The 18,003-nt window shown below is 37.6% G+C and overlaps 1 protein-coding gene and 1 pseudogene across 1 annotated transcript in view; both read left to right on the forward strand.

The window, feature by feature from the left end:
- PDE11A (phosphodiesterase 11A) overlaps window positions 1–18,003 on the forward strand; it is a 466,948-nt gene that overhangs the window by 75,746 nt on the left and 373,199 nt on the right. The window lies entirely within an intron of this gene.
- On the forward strand, window positions 6,039–7,623 carry LOC108527097 (apoptosis inhibitor 5 pseudogene; annotated as a pseudogene).

An 18,003-nucleotide genomic window follows, 5' to 3' on the forward strand; every position in this document is an offset into this window, starting at 1 on the left:
AATTAAAAGTCGGTTGTTAGCAAAAGGTTTTAAAAGTCCTGGCAGATGGCTCATGATTTCATTATATTTGATCAATAAGACTCCAATCCTGGAATAATTTGGATTGAATCCCATAACTCATTAATTCCAATATTTTATCTATATTTAAATGATCTACTCACGCACTATTTTCCTTTTAACAACTATTACCCAGGCTCCATATGATCACTGTGAAACTACAATTTGTTCACCAATTTGTTTGTGTTTTATGTGTTCACTCGACCATATGTGACTGAGTGGTTCAAAAACAACCAAGATTCTTCTTTATCATAATCCATCTAACTGTTTACAAAGAATGTTAAAATCTGGAACTCAAGTGGCACTACAGTTTTCTACCAAAAATAAACTAGTTTCTCTAATTCAGTAATAGCTTTAGAAGGCCAATATAGTTCAGAGAAAATGAAATCAAGAATTACATTGAAAACAGAGACCATTAAGTTCTCTAAATATGTTTCATTAATTATTTTGCTCATTTTTCTGAAAACCTTCCTGCCTTATCAATAAAAAGCATTCACTTCTCTTCTTATAATTGAATCTTAACATAGATGTAGTGGGAATAAAATAATGGAAATAAAATTTATTGAACACTGGCAAAGATGCTGTGGTAGATGAAGTTGGAGTTACAAGGAAGAAGCAAGCACTGGCCTGGCCTTGAAAGAACTGAAGTCTTTCTCATTCACTCTTCTAAAATGCTGCCAAGACAGAAGCAGAAAGAAATGTATAATACTGTCCAGCGTACTTTCATTCTTTACTAAGAGAAACAGGTTATGTTTGGAATTCAACATCTTTGGTTGGAACGCATTGACTTTTTTTCCCTCCTTGTTTTGATAGAAATGGAATTAAGTGAAAGTAGTCTTTTCTGTAGTCTTCAAATTTTATAATGCTGTTTATTTTTAATTTAATCCCATTCAATTATTTAGTTGTTATACACCGACATTAACTGCTGTATGTTATGACTTTTTTCAATAATTTTGTTCTTTCAGGGCTAGAAATAAACTTAAAAGAACAACAACAACCAAGATTTGTGGGAAAATTATTACCAACACAGTACCTGCCAGAACTCAGGTTAAACTTCAGGCATTTTTTTTTTTTTTCTATTGGAGCAATATTGCCGTGGTGTCATGGCTCTGGTCTTTTCCTCTTTTTTAGGCAGAGTCTAACTTTGGGGTAAAAAGGCAAATCTGCTTGCCAGGGTCCAGCTTAGGGGTTAACATTCAACAAAAACTGGTCTACCCTGCCACTGATTTTGTCTTGGACTTCCCACTCCCATACTTTTTGTTATATTCTTATCTAATTGCATGGAATTCTCGTTTCCACCCTTCTTTTAATGCCAAATTCTGTCATCTCAGACCTAAGTAGGCACTATTCCAAAAGTGATTATTGCTTGTCTTTAATAGTGTTTCCTAATATTTTATAGTTTGACATTTTCCAGATGTCCCCAAAAGATTGCAGTTGAATTTTGACTAATGTTTATTAAGAAAATATATAATGATCAAATATTAAGGAATTTAAGGAAACAGTAACACAGTAATTGAACAAAATGAAGGACGATACCTACATAGTGTATTTTAAAATTCCAAATGCAGATAATGCTTGGTATGCATGTGATTTACAGGCCCCTTGCACCAGAAATTCCAGTGTCTTCCTGATGGCTAATATACTGGCATTTGTAATTTTCTGCTTCCCTAGCTCCTCTTTTTGTTTCTAAGAGTTACCAAGGAGATGATAAATGCTTAATTGCAACATCCTTCTTTCCATCTCTTTCCACATACTCTGCAGGATCTAGGTAAGGTAGTTTGCAGTTATCAGGAACATGAAAAATAAATGAACTTAGTAAGTTATAGGGCTTTTACTGTTACAGTGCTGAATATGGAGGACTTTGCATGACCATTGATCTGCGTACTATTTTTAATAGCTATATAGTGTTCCATTTGTGTGGAAGAACTATTCATTCATTCACTGTTTATTGCATTTCTACTTAGTAGATAGTATCACGTTTGAGACACGGTTCCAAATGCTGAAGTTAAACTGATGAATTAGGCAGACAAAAATTCTTGCCCTCTCAGAGTTTACATTACAGTGATAAAAACAGACAACAAAGTAAATATATAAGTATATAATGTAATTTCTTTTCTTTCTTTTTTTTTTTTTTTTGAGACGGAGTCTCGCTCTGCCGCCCAGGCTGGAGTGCAGTGGCCGGATCTCAGCTCACTGCAAGCTCCGCCTCCCGGGTTTACGCCATTCTCCTGCCTCAGCCTCCCGAGTGGCTGGGACTACAGGCGCCCACCACCTCGCCCGGCTAGTTTTTTGTATTTTTTAGTAGAGACGGGGTTTCACCGTATTAGCCAGGATGGTCTCGATCTCCTGACCTCGTGATCCGCCCGTCTCAGCTTCCCAAAGTGCTGGGATTACAGGCTTGAGCCACCGCGCCTGGCCTATAATGTAATTTCAAGTAGTGATTAGATACATAATTTTTTTAAGAGATGGGGCTCCCTATGGTGCCCATGCTTATCTTGAGCCCTTGGGCTCAAGCAGTCCTCCCACCTCGGCCTCCCAGAGTGCTGGGATTACAGGCATGAGCCACCATGTCTGGCCAGGGTATGTAATTTTTATAATTTAGATTATTCTATTTTTTCTGTAACTTTTATTTATGTGAATGAGCTTAATTAATTATTTATGTGAATGAGATTAACTAATTAATCTCATAATATCAAAAGGGCTAGCAGTAAAGTAGGATCTTTCACTAGGAAGCAAGATTTGGTGCAGAGCTGTCGCTCAGATAACTATGATGAATTGTGACTGACTCTTCAACAGAATCTTTCTTTTTTTTCCCCTTTACTCCGGGTGTTCATGTAAAGTGCGAACACCTGGAGTAAAGGGGACTCAACTCAGTTACTGAGTTCATTTATTTTTCATGTTCCTGTTAACTGCAGACTACCTTACCTAGATCCTGCAGAGTATGTGGAAACCCCTCTAGGCTGCCTTAGGCACTAAAACTTGAAGTTCAAGAAAGTATTGTCTTATTATTATGTTCACCCCAAGTAACTTTTTGTTGTATCTTCCTATGAGTATTAAGTTGTAATCACAATTTCTGTTTGCCATCCCCTGAACTGGGGAAGTTGAGAGACTGGATGATAATAACCTGACATAGCCGGGCTGTAGATATGCATCATAGTGCTGAGCAGACAGGACTCTGGCACATCTAGGAGGAAAAATTTGGGGGGTAAGGAGAGCTCGGTGTGTTCTGATATTAGGGACTGATACATCCATAGCTCTTAATGCTGGCAGGACTTGAAACAGTATTTTAGTTAAGCCACTTCTAAAAGTGCAAAATGACAAAGAACTGCCTTATAAACTCTTCTCTTATTTGTTTAGGACTTGGACAGGAGAGAACGATTTGCAATTGTAGATTAGAAGTAAATTTGTTGGCAGGCAAAATTTTTATTAAAGAACTAGAGTGGGATGTGGTGAATTCTTATTTTCTGGAGATTTCAAATTAAGACAGGTAACGGTCTTCTTTGAATAACTAGGTTAGTGTTATTTGAATAAAATAGCAAGGTTGCTTTTCTTTTCATCTTAGAATGCTGAAATACTTGAATCTGAATTTTAAAATTAAATTCCTTTCTGACAAAAGTAAAATTTAGTAGAATCCAAGTATATTTGCCTGTCTTTGAATTGCGTGTCTCTGCCTTTCTTGGATGTTCTTTTCCTTTTCTTTGGTGATAAGGTTATTTCCTAATTTTAAAAGTAATATGAGCTTAGAGCTTATTATACCGAAATTTGGAACCCCCATATACAAAACAAGGAAAAATTAGTATCACCCATCAATCCGTAACTTTCAGCCAGAATAAGCGTGTTAAACTTCTTGGTTTATTTACCTATATTTCTATTTAGTTTTTACCTATAAAGTAAAGGTATGGTTTTAAAAATAATTGGCATAAAGTAGTATACACAGCGGTATTTTATGGCATCGCTTCCAAATAGATGTCCTTCCAAAGATATAAATTTATCAGTGTTTGGGCATTATTTTCGCACCATCGCGTAATTATAGCAAATAGTTAGTTACATCATTTTTTTCTTACACTGTGGTTGTTTCAAAAAATCACATCTCTTAGTGCTAATTACACCGACAAGTAATATACTTTAACAAATAAGTTCTTAAGACCTAATGTCCTTAGAATAGCTGTTAGGTTGATCTATAAAATTGGCTGCACAGTGAGAATCATCTAACAAACATAAGAATAACAGCTTTGTAGCCATACACCCGAACTCAACTGTGGTAGATAGTATTAATATGTTTGCATTTAATTTTGTGCTTTTACTGACAAAACATTTTAAAATTTATGGTTGTTTATTATATTTTCCTCAACTGAGGATGAAAAGAAGGTGAGGATTAATCTAATTTTAGCATTTTTCTTGCTTTAAAAAGTTGTACCTCAAATCAGAATTTGCAAATAGCATTTAATTGCACTGAGTGATAAAGTGAGGTGTTCCAGTGTGAATTACCCTGCAACCTACTTAGAGTATTTTCCTGTGTATAGCAAAATTTATGGAGTATGCTGATTAAATGAAGCCACATCATATTTCTTGTTGGAGAATTTCAAATATAATATAACCGTTGACATACTTTGTAGTTTCTATTTTTAACAATATGTAGTGATTTTAAAAGTCTACTTGGATATTTATTTTTTCCCTTTCTTCTTTTCTGAATTGAAGGTAGAAATGAAACCATCTTTTGGTCATTTCCCATTATTTCCATTTATTTCTCCCACGTGTGCCCTGGATAATATCCTGGCTAGATAAGAGTGTACGTTATTTTCACTGGCAGATTCTGATTCCACTGCCAATCAACAGAAGAGCATTTCCCCCACCCCTTTCATATTCTGCACACTATACTTAGAAATGAGAAAAAGTCTCAAAGGTAGGCACGACTATATTACCAAAGCAGGCAGCAAGGTCCCCAAGGGAGGGCTCAAGCTGGAGTGAGAGTGTGTTAAGAGGGGGAGAAAGTAATGAGTGGTTTTGAAAAATGAGGTTATATAAGTTAGAGCTACCCAGAGATGCTTTGAAGGGCTATTAGACACAGTTCTTGAAAGGGGGTTTAAATAAAACTAAAATATAATAGCAAATTCTCTCACTGAAGAGAATTTAAAGTGATTCCTCACAAGAATTAATTGACACCATCAGAAGGCTGGAATGGGTTTTAACCATCCAAAAAGTGTGCTTGGTGTTTTGGAAGAATTGCTCTCCATAGCATACAATAAGTGGCTGTGGGAAATCAATACCTTTTATTTAAAGGTGCCTCCCAATGTTTAATAGCATTGGGTAGCATCACAGTGTCTGTGCAGTTTCAACTCCATTCTCAGTGCTTGGTTATTTGGTATACTTCATTTCCAAAAAGCTATCCATATCTGTCTTCTTTCTTTCTCTTAAAAAAGTTTCTGATTAATTTTGCAAAGCTATAATACTGATACCAATTTTGTTTGTCCTAATGTCTCAGTGATACTTGTGATGTAATGTAACTGAAATTTGTTATAGGTGTTCCACTTTCTATTTCCAAACCCCGAGTGAGGCATCAGAATAAGTCTTCAGTTATTCTCCCTTGTCATGAAGACAGAGAACCACCATCCTTGGATGAACCTATAAATGCCCCTTGCTTCTTTTCAATGGTTAAATTTATTTTTAAATCTCAGCTTAATACTTTGACATGATTCCCATCATGATTAGAACAGTCACAGGACATGGTAGGCGTTTTGCTGTTCTTATTCTTTTAACCTCTGAAACAGGGTGGCAGGAATTATTGTCTCCATGAGACTGAAAATATATTTTGCACTAGATCTAGAGTGCCCATTAAGATTTGATCCTGATGCTGTGGCTTGTTGCCATGGATGTTTCCATTGTTTTACACTTTAAAGAGCCATCCAGTTGTGTGTAATAGTGCAGGTAGTGGGCTTGGAGAAGTTCCGAGGTGGCGGTGGCGCCGGCAAAGACGAGGATAGAGGGAGCAGGCCCTGGGCTTGTCGCTTACCTTGCCGATGGTAGAGGAGCTTTATGGCAAGTATGGCATCGTGGCTGATGCCACAGAACAAGTGGGCCAGCATAAAGATGCCTATCAAGTGATACTGGATGGTGTGAAATGTGGTACTAAGGAAAAACGATTAGCAGCTCAATTTATTCTGAAATTCTTTAAGCATTTTCCAGAATTGGCGGATTCTGCTAACAGTTAGACCTCTGTGAGGATGAAGATGTATCTATTCGACGTCAAGCAATTAAAGAACTGCCTCAATTTGCCACTGGAGAAAATCTTCCTTGAGTGGCAGATATACTAATGCAACTTTTGGAGACAGATGACTGCAGAATTTAACCTAGTGAACAATGCCCTGTTAAGTATATTTAAAATGGATGGAAAAGGGACTTTAGGTTCGTTGTTCAGCCAGATACTTCAAGGAGAGGACATTGTTAGAGAACGAGCAATTAAATTCCTTTCTACAAAACTTAAGACTTTACCAGATGAAGTCTTAACAAAGGAAGTGGAAGAGCTTCTACTAACTGAATCCAAACCGGTCCTAGAAGATGTGACTGATGAAGAATTTGTTCTATTCATGAAATACTGCCTAGGTTAAAAAGCTTACAGACAGTAAGTGGAAGACAGCAACTTGTAGAATTGGTGGCCGAACAGGCCGACCTAGAACAGACCTTCAATCCCTCTGATCCTGGATGTGTGGACAGGCTCTCACAGTGCACTCAGCAGGCAGTACCCTTCTTCTCTAAAACTGTCTATTCCATAAGGTTTGTGACATATTTCTGTGAGCAGGTTCTCCCTAACCTTGGTATCTTAACTATCCCAGTGGAAGGTTGGAGGTATTGAAATTGTTGTTGGAGATGAGTTCATTTTGTGGTGACATGGAAAAACTGGAAACAAATTTAAGGAAACTATTTGATAAGTTATTGGAATACATGCCCCTCCCTCCAGAAGAACCAGAAAATGGAGACAATGCTGGTGATGAAGAGCCCAAGCTGCAGTTCAGTTATGTGGAATGTTTGTTGTACAGTTTTCACCAGTTGGGCCAAAAACTTCAGATTTCTTAACAGCCAAACTGGATGCAGGAAAACTAAAAGATTTCAAAATCAGGCTGCAATACTTTGCACAAAGCCTGCAAGTTTATATCAGACAACTTCACTTAGCTCTCCAGGGTAAAACAGGTGAGAACAGAAGAGAACAGAAAACAGAAGAGAACTAGATTAAAGTTGTTGCATTGAAAGCAACAAACAATATCAATGTTTTAATCAAGGATCTCTTCCACATTCCTCCTTCTTGTAAGAGCACAGTAACACTGTCCTGGAAACCTGTATGAAAGGTTGAGATTGGGCAAAAGAGAGCCAGTGAATATGCAACTTCAGGTTCACCACTCAAGAAATCTTCAGCAGTACAAAAAAGAGATGCCAGGCAGATTTATAATCCTCCCAGTGAGAAATATAGCAGCAATTTGGGCAACTTTAATTGTGAGAGGAGCCTTCGGGGAAAGTAGAGGTGGCCGAGGTTGGGGCACACGAGGAAATTGTAGTCATGGAAGACTCTACTGAATAAGACGTCAGCACTCTTCAGCATAGTCGTGAACTTAATATACTTGAATCCTACTACTTATTGGATTGCCAGGGATGTCCCCTTAAACAGACTGCTGCCTTCAGCTAAAATCTTAATGTTCTTTATACTTTGTATGTATCATCTACTTTTGTAACAGACCATGGTTGTGTCCAAGGCAAAACCATAGTGATATTTTTGGATGCTTTGTCTGCAATATTGACTTGTTTTTGCAATATCATTATTCAGACTTCAAATTGTGAATCTTTTACTTTTAAACATCTTGATAATTTGTTGTTGATAGCTGTTCATTCTAAAATGTAGTGAAATTCCGTCTAGTTCTGCTGATAAAGATTATCGGTTTTAAAACGTTACTGATTTTCCTCTTCCCTCTGTCTTAGTTTTTTGCCCAATATATAGAGAAGAGTAACTGTAAATCTTAACATTTTGTTTTCATTGTTTAATAAAGCTGCTAGGCAGTGGTGCAACATTCCTACCTAGTGTCATAAAAACACAATATTTACATAGCTTTCTTAAAATGTAGGAATGACATTACATTTTTAGGAGACAGTAATTGCTTTGCACTGCTTACTTAACTCTTTTCCATATATTGTGATACAAACTTTTGAATATGGAATCTTACTATTTGAATAGAAATGTGTATGTATAATATACATAAATACATAAGCATATATGTGTGTGTATATGTGTGTGTGTATATGCTGTGAAACTTGACTACACAACATAAATCACTTTTTTAAATTCCAGGAATGGGTAGTCTGACACGGTGATTATCTTTTTGAGGCTGAATCTGTTATTAACTTGTTATTTAGGTTTTTACTCCCAGTAGCAAAGGATTCTAAGTCAGTTGCACTTACGTGATTATTGTTATTTAAAACTAAAATAAAGGCTGTATTTTCTTTTTCTTTTTTGAGACAGAGTTTCACTCTTGTTGCCCAGGCTGGAGTGCAATAGTGAGATCTCGGCTCACTGCAACCTCCACCTCCCAGGTTCAAGCAATTCTCCTGCCTCTGCCTTCCAAGTAGCTGGGATTATGGGCACCCATCACCACACCCAGCTAATATTTGTATTTTTAGTAGAGATGGGATTTCACCATGTTGGCCAGGCTGGTCTCAAACTCCTAACCTCAGGCAATCCACCCGCTTTACCCTCCCAAAGTGCTGGGATTACAGGCGTGAGCCACCACACCCACCTAGGCTGCATTTTCAAAGACAAATTGGAGATTACTATTGGTGAAATACAGCCAAAATACTGAATCTGATGTAATATAGGTTTTGACAGGAAGAGAAAGTATAATTTAGAATTTGGAGATTTATTAACCACGGCTACCCAGAAAACGTGACTTGATAACATGGTACCAATAAGTAAGGGATGCTCTCTCAGTTTGCTTTTGCCATTTTCAAGATTTTAACTTCTCAGGTTATCAGTCAAAATTATTGTATAAGTTAGCCAATATAATTTTTAGCTTAAAACAGCAGGTGGGGGGGTTTGTGGAGTGTTTAACGTCATAGACACTTTTAGTAGCATAGAGCCTTTGTTCTGCATTTGAATGTTTAGTATATTTTTGTTTTACAGTTAATCTTCCCTCCCCAAGTTTGCTATTCAAATCAAATGCTTGAATGACATTTCTAGTAGTCTGATGTATTTTTTAAGGAATAGTTTGTGATTCCAAAGCAGGTATCTTCATTACCATTACCTCTACACTGCAGAAGAAACAAAGCTCCTTTGTTAGATTTACTGCACACGTTTATGAGGAAAATAGTTCTGAAAGGCTAGAATGATACAAGTGAGCAAAAGTTGCTCAGCTTGGCTATGGAGTGGTAGCAATAATCTCTAAACATTCCAAAAGACTATGAGTTGAACCTAAACTCCCTTGGAATCTGAACAAAGGAATATAAAATTGCCATTTGAAAACTGACCCGCTAATCTGGACCTCAGAGATAGATCAGCCAGTGGCCCAAACCCGTTTCAAATACAGAAATTGTATTGAGACTACAGCTAAATAAATTTAAACATTAAGTATAACTTTTCCACTTTTCTTCTTTATAAGCATATTTGTAAACTCAAAGCTGAGCAGAAGTGACTTTACTCTCTCAAGTTGGATACTGAGTTGACTGTTCCCTTACCCCTCACTCTTCCCCTTATCTTTCCTAAGGCAATAGTGCACAACTTCAGTTACTTTTGCTTCCGAATTTGAATGAAAAACTTAATACCGTGGATTTTTTTTCTTTTTCAAGACACCTGTTTATCACCTTGTTTAAATGTAAATGCCCCTTATGCTTTTGAAATAAATTTCTTTTGTAATTAAAAAAAGACCCATCCAGTTTAAAACAACAAAACTGTACAAATTATGGCAAACTTCTGATCAGCAGCATGGATTTCTTAAGTAAAAGAAAATGAGAAACCAAACTGCTTCTTACGTTCTTGTCTTCAAATGGTTACCAAGGGGAAGATTATGCGCAGATCATTGGGTCAAGTAAGGGTTATTGTTCCCTCAGCAATGCACATTGTAATAAGTCATTCTCCTTCTTGAAATTACATCTTCACTAGGATCAGTATATAAAACACAGTTCTATTTGTGCTGGAAGTACAAGGTCATAGCCATTCACCTGGAAGGTGATCCTTCACAATTATCCTTAGGAAAAAAATCTTGGAAAAATACTCTGTGCTCTTCATGGTTCAATGATGTAAAACGTTTGTGTCATGTTCATTATGGACATTAAAGGCAGGGAGCTTATCCAACACACAGACCTGTGGGTCTGGTGCTGTGTTTATAAAGACAGTCAACTGGAAGATGGTAGCATACATGCCATGTATACAGCTTTTTATGTTTACTCTCTTAGAAGCTGGTGGAAATATCAATCATTATAACATCAAAATTTACATTTGCAGGCCAGGTGCAGTGGCTCACGCCTGTAATCCCAACACTTTGGGAGGCAGAGGTAAGTGGATCACTTGAGCTCAGGAGTTCAAGACCAGCCCGCCCAATATAGTGAAATCCCGTGTCTGCTAAAAATACAAAAATTAGTCAGATGTGGTGGTGGGTGCCTGTAGTCCCAGCTACTCGGCAGGCTGAGGCAGGAGAATCGCTCAGGGAGGAGGAGGTTGCAGTGAGCTGAGATTGCGCCACTGCACTCCAGCCTGGGCAACAGAGTGAGACTCTGCCTCAAAAAAAAAAAAAAAAAAAAAAAAAATTTACATTTGTGGAGTCTAATCTTCAGACATATATTAAGTCATATAATTCTCTCAATATGCTTATGAGGTAGATAAGAATTGTTAATTTTTTTCTTTATAGATGAGGTAACTGCAGCCTGTCTTGTCTAGCAAGAAGTTAATATTGGAGCTGGAAAGTCATTGTTCTTTCCTCTCCTTTTTCCTAGCTTGTCATTTTTCATAAACAATGCATTGACTATTCCTACTACTTAGGAAGAGGGGAGCTCAAAGTAAAGAGTACCCCCATTTGATGAATTGTAAAAATGATGTCATTCAATATGTCAGAATGTACAGACAATCAATAGGAAATGTAATTCTGTTGGAAGATTATATCAATGAAGTCACAGATAATCAGGTTGCACGATGAGTTTGTTAAAGACATAATGGCCACGCAAGCCTTATTTTATCAATCCTTACAGAAAAATTTTAAGAACCATGCACACTGAATGTATGAAAATCATAGAAAGCAAGGGGACTTTAAAAAATAACTTTATTCAAACTCTCATGTTAGAGCTAAACGTTTTTTTTTTTAAAGAAAAGAAGAAAAGAGGTTTCAAGATTTTAAATTATTTGCTCCAGGTTGCACAATTAGAAAACCACACAGCTGAGAGTTGAATCTGTGCCTTCAAATGCCACTGTCCCCTAGCCTTACTTTCTACCATGCAGATGCTTGGCTGCCTGTGGGCAGAGGGCCAGATGACAGTGATGGTTCTACTCAGCTCTATATCTCCTTGGTGAGCAAAACCACAATGGTAGCCCCATTTTATGAGGAGGAAAATTCTGGTTGAGAAGTGCCCCTAGAAACAACAGTCAGTGGTGTAACTTAAGTCTCAAGTGCTTCCTTGCCTGTTTTCTCACAGATAGTGGAGTGTACCATGTTTCTGCTTGCAGAGAATCATCTATATATTTCAGCCATGAGAGTTAAGAATTAAGAAAAAAGGAGAAAAAAAAGAATATCTGTTTTCCAACTGTCATTGAAGTAAAGTATATATTGTCATGTTCTTTGACAATCTTGATCATGTTGGAATCAAGTCAAAATGCTAAGGGGTGCGGTTTTAGGCAGTAATAGTTCTGACTTTGTTAAGGCTGATATTTGGATAGATCAATGTTCTATTATGTCAAACTGAGGGGTCTTTAAAAATTGTTATGTAAATCAGAAGCATGCTTAGCTGAAGTATCTTAAAAGAGTGCTTTATCTACTTAATTATCTTCTGGTGACCATTGATCTCTGGCCAAATCGTTGACACAATGGGTTTAAGAATAAAGAGAACCATTGGAATAAAAGTTTATGCAGAATGTACTCTTAACCATCAGACATAGAAACATTAGTGGAAATGGATTAAGAATAGATAGGAGACGGATACTTACTGAAGAGGCAAATAGCATGAATGGTAGAAATATTTTAGTAACTTCTGTTTACTGTCTATATGCATAGAACATTTTGATTCAAGTGTTTCTGATGCAGGCGTTTTGACAGTTAAAGCAAGTGGACGCCCTGGAATCTTGTTCCACACTTAACCACCATCTGGTTTCTGGGCAATTTTTATTTTCCACTGTATTAATTTATATACTGTTTGAAAGCTTTGTTAAACTTTGGTCTTGTATTACTTTTATTTCTGAGATGAATCCTATTTGGTGGTAATGTATTATTTTGATATAATGCTGGGTTCAGTTAGCACTTAATATGAATAATGAAATTGATCTGTAGATTTTTTGGTACTATTTTTATCTCTACTGTCTTTATTAAGATTATGTTAGATGTATCATTTTAGAATTAGGAAAAAAGCAGTAATAGATTATTTAGTCTTTTTTAATTAGGAAACCTCTAAGGGGGTATCAGGTACTCCCCCAAAGCATTATTATAAATGAGTTTTACTATAAGGGTAAATGTGTTATTTAGAGAACAGTTAGAAATTTAATTAGGGTCTCTGGTCAGACGGGAGCTGAGAATAAGAGATTGTATTATGGCCCAAATCTCTTCCCCTCAATATTTACCCAATTAAAAAGAAGCCTCAGAAAACTTATTGGAAGAAGATAATGCGCTTTATATAGATGTTTTGCAGCACTTAAAACATGCCATCATAAAATCTGGAAGAATTCTATCCTGACCAGCCATGAAAAAGTTGTTTGATGTGACTTTCTCTAATTTGCTTATGAAAAGAGTATATATATTTTCATTTCCAAATGTAAGATATATTATTATTATTATTATTATTGTTATCATCATCATTTTTTTGAGACTGAGTCTCACTCTGTTGCCCAGGCTGGAGTGCAGTGGCGTGGTCTCAGCTCATTGCAACCTCTGCCTCCTGGGTTTAAGCGATACTCCTACCTCAGCCTCCCGAGTAGCTGGGATTACAGGCGCCTGTCACCACGCCCGGCTAATTTTGTGTATTTTTAGTAGAGAAGGGGTTTCACCATGTTGGCCAGGCTGGTCTCAAACTCCTGACCTCATTATCCACCCACCTCAGCCTCCCAAAGTGCTGGGATTACAGGCATGAGCCACCGCGCCTGGCCCGATATATTATATTTTACTTTTTTGAGAAAAGAGTCTTACTCTGTTGCCCAGGCTGGAGTGCAGTGGCACAATCTTGGCTCACTGCAACCTCTGCCTCCCAGGTTCAAGCGATTCTCCTGCCTCAGCCTCTCAATCCCGAGTAGCTGGGATTACAGGTGTACACCACCAGACCCAGCTAATATTTGTATTTTTAGTAGAGATGGTGGTTCTACCATGTTGGCCAGGCTAATCTCAAACTCCCAATCTCAAGTAATCTACCCATGCTGGCCTCCCAAAGTGCTAGGATTACAGGCGTGAGTCACCGTGCCCAGCCAAGATATATTTTAAATACTTGTTCTTTATTTTATTTATTTATTTAAGATGGAGTCTCACTCTATTACCCTGGCTGGAGTGCAGTGGCATGATCTCAGCTCACCACAACCTCTGCCTCCTGGGTTCAAGCGATTTTCCTGCCTCAGCTTCCCGAGTAGCTGGGACTACAGGTGCGCACCACCATGCCTGGCTAATTTTTGTATTTTTAGTAGAGATGGGGTTTCACTATGTTGGCCAGGCTGGTCTCGAACTCCTGACCTTGTGATCTGTCCACCTCCACCTCCCAAAGTGCTAGGATTACAGGCGTGAGCCACCACAACCCGCCTTTTTTTTTTTTTTTTTTTGAGACAGAGTCTCACTCTGTTGCCCAGGCTGGAGTGCAATGTTGTGATCTCGGCTCACTGCAACCTCCGCTTCCTGTGTTCAAGCAATTCTCCTGCCTCAGCCTCCTGAGTAGCTGGGATTTCAGGCTCACGCCACCACACCTGGCTAATTTTTGTAATTTTAGTAGAGATGGGGTTTCACCATGTTGTTCAGGCTGATCTTGAACTCTGGACCTTGTGATCCGCTCGCCTCAGCCTCCCAAAGTGCTGGGATTACAAGTGTGAGCCACCGCGCCTGGCCTTAAGTACTTTTTGAAACTCTCTCCCCTCCCGCCACAGATACTTGTAACTCTGAAAATTACTGCTATAAATTTTGAAAGTAAAAATCGTTAAGTTCTGTTATTGATCAGCCACATTATTAAAAGGCAAAAATAAGTGAGTGTTAAAATTGTAACATTAAAGCAGGAACCACAAAGTCTGATATGCAGAAAATTCCATATACAAGTGAATTTTCATCTACTAGGCAGTTATCTAATGGAAACAATTTATGTTTCCTTCTGAAAAGAGTACATGGTTACTAATCATATAGTTTGTACTAGGTGAATCCTTACTCTACCTCTATCCTTACCTATCCCTGTTGGTGCCAGGATGAGGCTTATCAAAGGAAAAAGTATGTTGGTTCTGCATATTATTATTATTTAAAGAAACTGAAACTATAGTGAATGGTGTGAATTTTAGGTTGGATTCAAATGTCACATAGTCAATTCTCTCTCTTTCTCTTTCCCCCTTTTCTCCCTTCATTTCCATCTTGTTTCTTAAAGGATTTGAGGCATGTGATGGAAAATACTGGAATATGAATAAGCTTTCATGGCCAGATAATGTGATAAGCTAGGAATTCTTAAGGAGTTTTTTGATTTTGGTTTTATTTTATTTTCAGTGCTAGGATGTGATGGTAATTTCCTACTAATTTTTGTCTTGACCAGAATGTGTCATTGATCCACTCTTTCTGGCATGAGGTGAGGTTGGAGGATTCCGGTGGACTCCTGGTATTTAGATAAATGCTCCTAACCTCAGGTTGAAGGAATTTCAGATGAGGAGCAGTGACTAACTGAGCATGTACTTCTTGATTCCTGCCAACCAGAAAAGCTATTCTCTCTCAAAATTGGGACATTCATTAACTGCAGTGAAGATCCTTGCTAACACATAAGTATAACTATTAGGATTGCATCCCCAGTGGGTCAGTGAGTGGAGTCATTTCCCCACTATGTCAATGGCATCGATCCCTAGTTTGTGCATAAAGGAATTCACAGAAAAAATATCCTCTGTTTGACAGGGGAAATGAGCATTCATTTCCTTTCTTATTTGTAGCTTGCCTCTGAGTACGATAGAAAGATTTGGCTCTAGGCAGAGTATTCTTTCTGGACTTTGTTGATACTGTGCTATGATTAATAGCTTTTCATCATAACCACATCCAGAATTGATACTGCTTTAGGAAACAGCATTCCACATCTCTAATGAATTGCTTATCTTTCTTGAAAAAGAGTGAATTGCTCATATTGTCACTCTTGTGTATTTTCTGATGTAATGAGAGGACTAAGGCTATCAATTGCTTTAGACTGTATGACGGTATTGAAGACCACTTAACAGAATGCTGAGTAATACAACTGAATCAGACTCATCTCAGCAAAAAGTTGAGCGTGTGTATGTAGAGCTTTGAACGCAGTTAGCAGGCAAGCCTATTTTGCCATCCTCTCTGAGATATAATACCGAAATTTTGCAGGCAGAAGTGATACATTTTTATGTATAGATAACACACATATCTTGATGCATCTAGAAACCCCGATTAGTTTTGAGCAAAGTCAAAATAACGGGACTACAGAAGACCTCACAAAGGTTTCAGAGGACTCAGTTTCAATGCACATTTCTTGCTGCCTGTATACCTGTCATATGACCAGGCTTTCCATAGCTGCTTTCAGTGGCCCTCAGCTTGACTCATCCTTTTGACTTCCAACATCAATTCATGTCTTATTCCCAGTGTCACAGACAGTGAAGAGAAGATGACTGCCACATGAGAATAGAGTTAGACAATTCAGACACTCTGGCAGGACTGGCTACATAGTTTATAGAGCCCAGTGCAAAACGAAAAGGCTGGGACCCTTGTTCACAAATTAAGAATTTAAGCCTGGGACAGTAGGACTTTGGATCAAGCACAGCACTCTTCTAAGCATGGGGCCCCTTGTGACTGCACAGGTTGCATGCCTATGAAGCCTGCTTTTTTAGTCTGGAAATAATGAAGGTAGAGAGGAATTTGCTTTACATCTATGCAATTTGGAAAGCAGTAATAGAATGCATGAATTTTGTTTACAGTGTCTTAGAATATTAAAGCTAGGGGAACCACTGAAGTTTCAAGGTGGGTGATGATAGCATGTGCTCCTTTACAGCATAACAGGGACAAACTCTTTCTTTGAGAAGTCACACAAGGTAAATTGAAGAGTTTCTTATTTGTGTTGGCCACAGAGTTGGGTTGAACCATGGAAGCATCAAGAGGTGACTGTGAAGACCAAGCCTGGGCATGGGTGACATTATTGAACTCCTGGTCTCAGGATAATCATAGAAGGCTCAAAGTAAATGTTGTGTGTATTGATCCAGGCCTGGGTTGGTTTCATCAGTTAGAGCTTTAGAGTGAAGATTCTTACAAAACTTAGAAGAGATGAGAAAACACTGCTGCACAAGATTTGGTGTGTGGCAATGGTGGTACTCAGTGACTTCTCACACTTAATTCACTAGAAATTGTGTTTATAGTCTCTCCTCTTTCTGACTTTAATTTTACATAGCTGGTCAGTTTTTAATGCATAGACTGTGACAGTGGGGAGGAAAGACTTAACAAAGACTTCTTTGAAGGAATGTTCTAGAGCCATTGAAAAGCTAATAAAATAATATTGCCTGGTTCTTTTTTTGTCATAACACAAAGTATTAAGCAAAAAATAAAAACATAATAAATGATAAACATTAAAACACAACTGAGAAATTTCTTCATTCTTTAAAGTTCTTTAAGAAGAGAGTTGACCCCGTTTTTTTAATGCAATAGTCATGCATAGAATATTTGTTTCTGAACAAAATAATTCTAGAGACAGCAGCCTGTTTTCTACTCACCTTGCAGTTTAATAAAACATTTATTTCTGATGAAAAAAGATACTCCTGCAGGGATGCGAAAGTGTAGAGTGGCTCACTGTGGTAGAGACTTACATTTACATCATCTTCTTTATTATATGTAACTACCCAATTTGGTATGTATCGTTATCCCCACCTTGAGATAAGAAAAATATGGTTCAAAGTTAAACATTTCAATAAGAACATTCCTCAGAACAGTGATTGTGTAAGGTATCAATTAATAGTTGTATGGTATCATACAACTATCATATACAATTAATAGTTGTGTAAGGTATCAATTAATAGTTCTGTGATAATTGAATGGTTGGAAAAATACTTGATTTTAGCAAACATTAGGGAAGATTAGGAAACTTGGAATATGTAATTGACATTCTTGGAGTATGTAATTGAGGCCTTTGATTCTTTACCCTTTTCCCTCTTCTTCCCCTAAAGGGTTAGAAAGTCCTCTGGCTCTCTATTCTCACAGTAAGAAAAGCTGCCCTCAGAAAGCAGTAAAGAAAATGGTATTGGCTGTAGCACCGCAAGCTGGTGGGGGACATATTTGGGAGACATGGTCTTCATGGAATCATTGCAGTTTTGCTATTTAAGTAGATATCAATTGGTTAATCTATCTCTGTTTGCAAAAACACATTGAAGGATGTAGTTGCAGCAAAGTTTGTTGAAAAATACTGGACACTAAGTATTATATTTAGTCTTCAAAGTTAACATTTTATGGTAGCTTTTACGTATGTGCTGAACACTATTCTAAGCACTCTACATGCACTATCTCATTTAATCTTAATCATCTAGTGAGATATATACCATTATTATCCCAATTTTTTTTT

Source organism: Rhinopithecus bieti, unplaced genomic scaffold (assembly GCF_001698545.2).
Source record: "Rhinopithecus bieti isolate Rb0 unplaced genomic scaffold, ASM169854v2 scaffold_3062, whole genome shotgun sequence".
Lineage (NCBI taxonomy): Eukaryota > Metazoa > Chordata > Mammalia > Primates > Cercopithecidae > Rhinopithecus > Rhinopithecus bieti.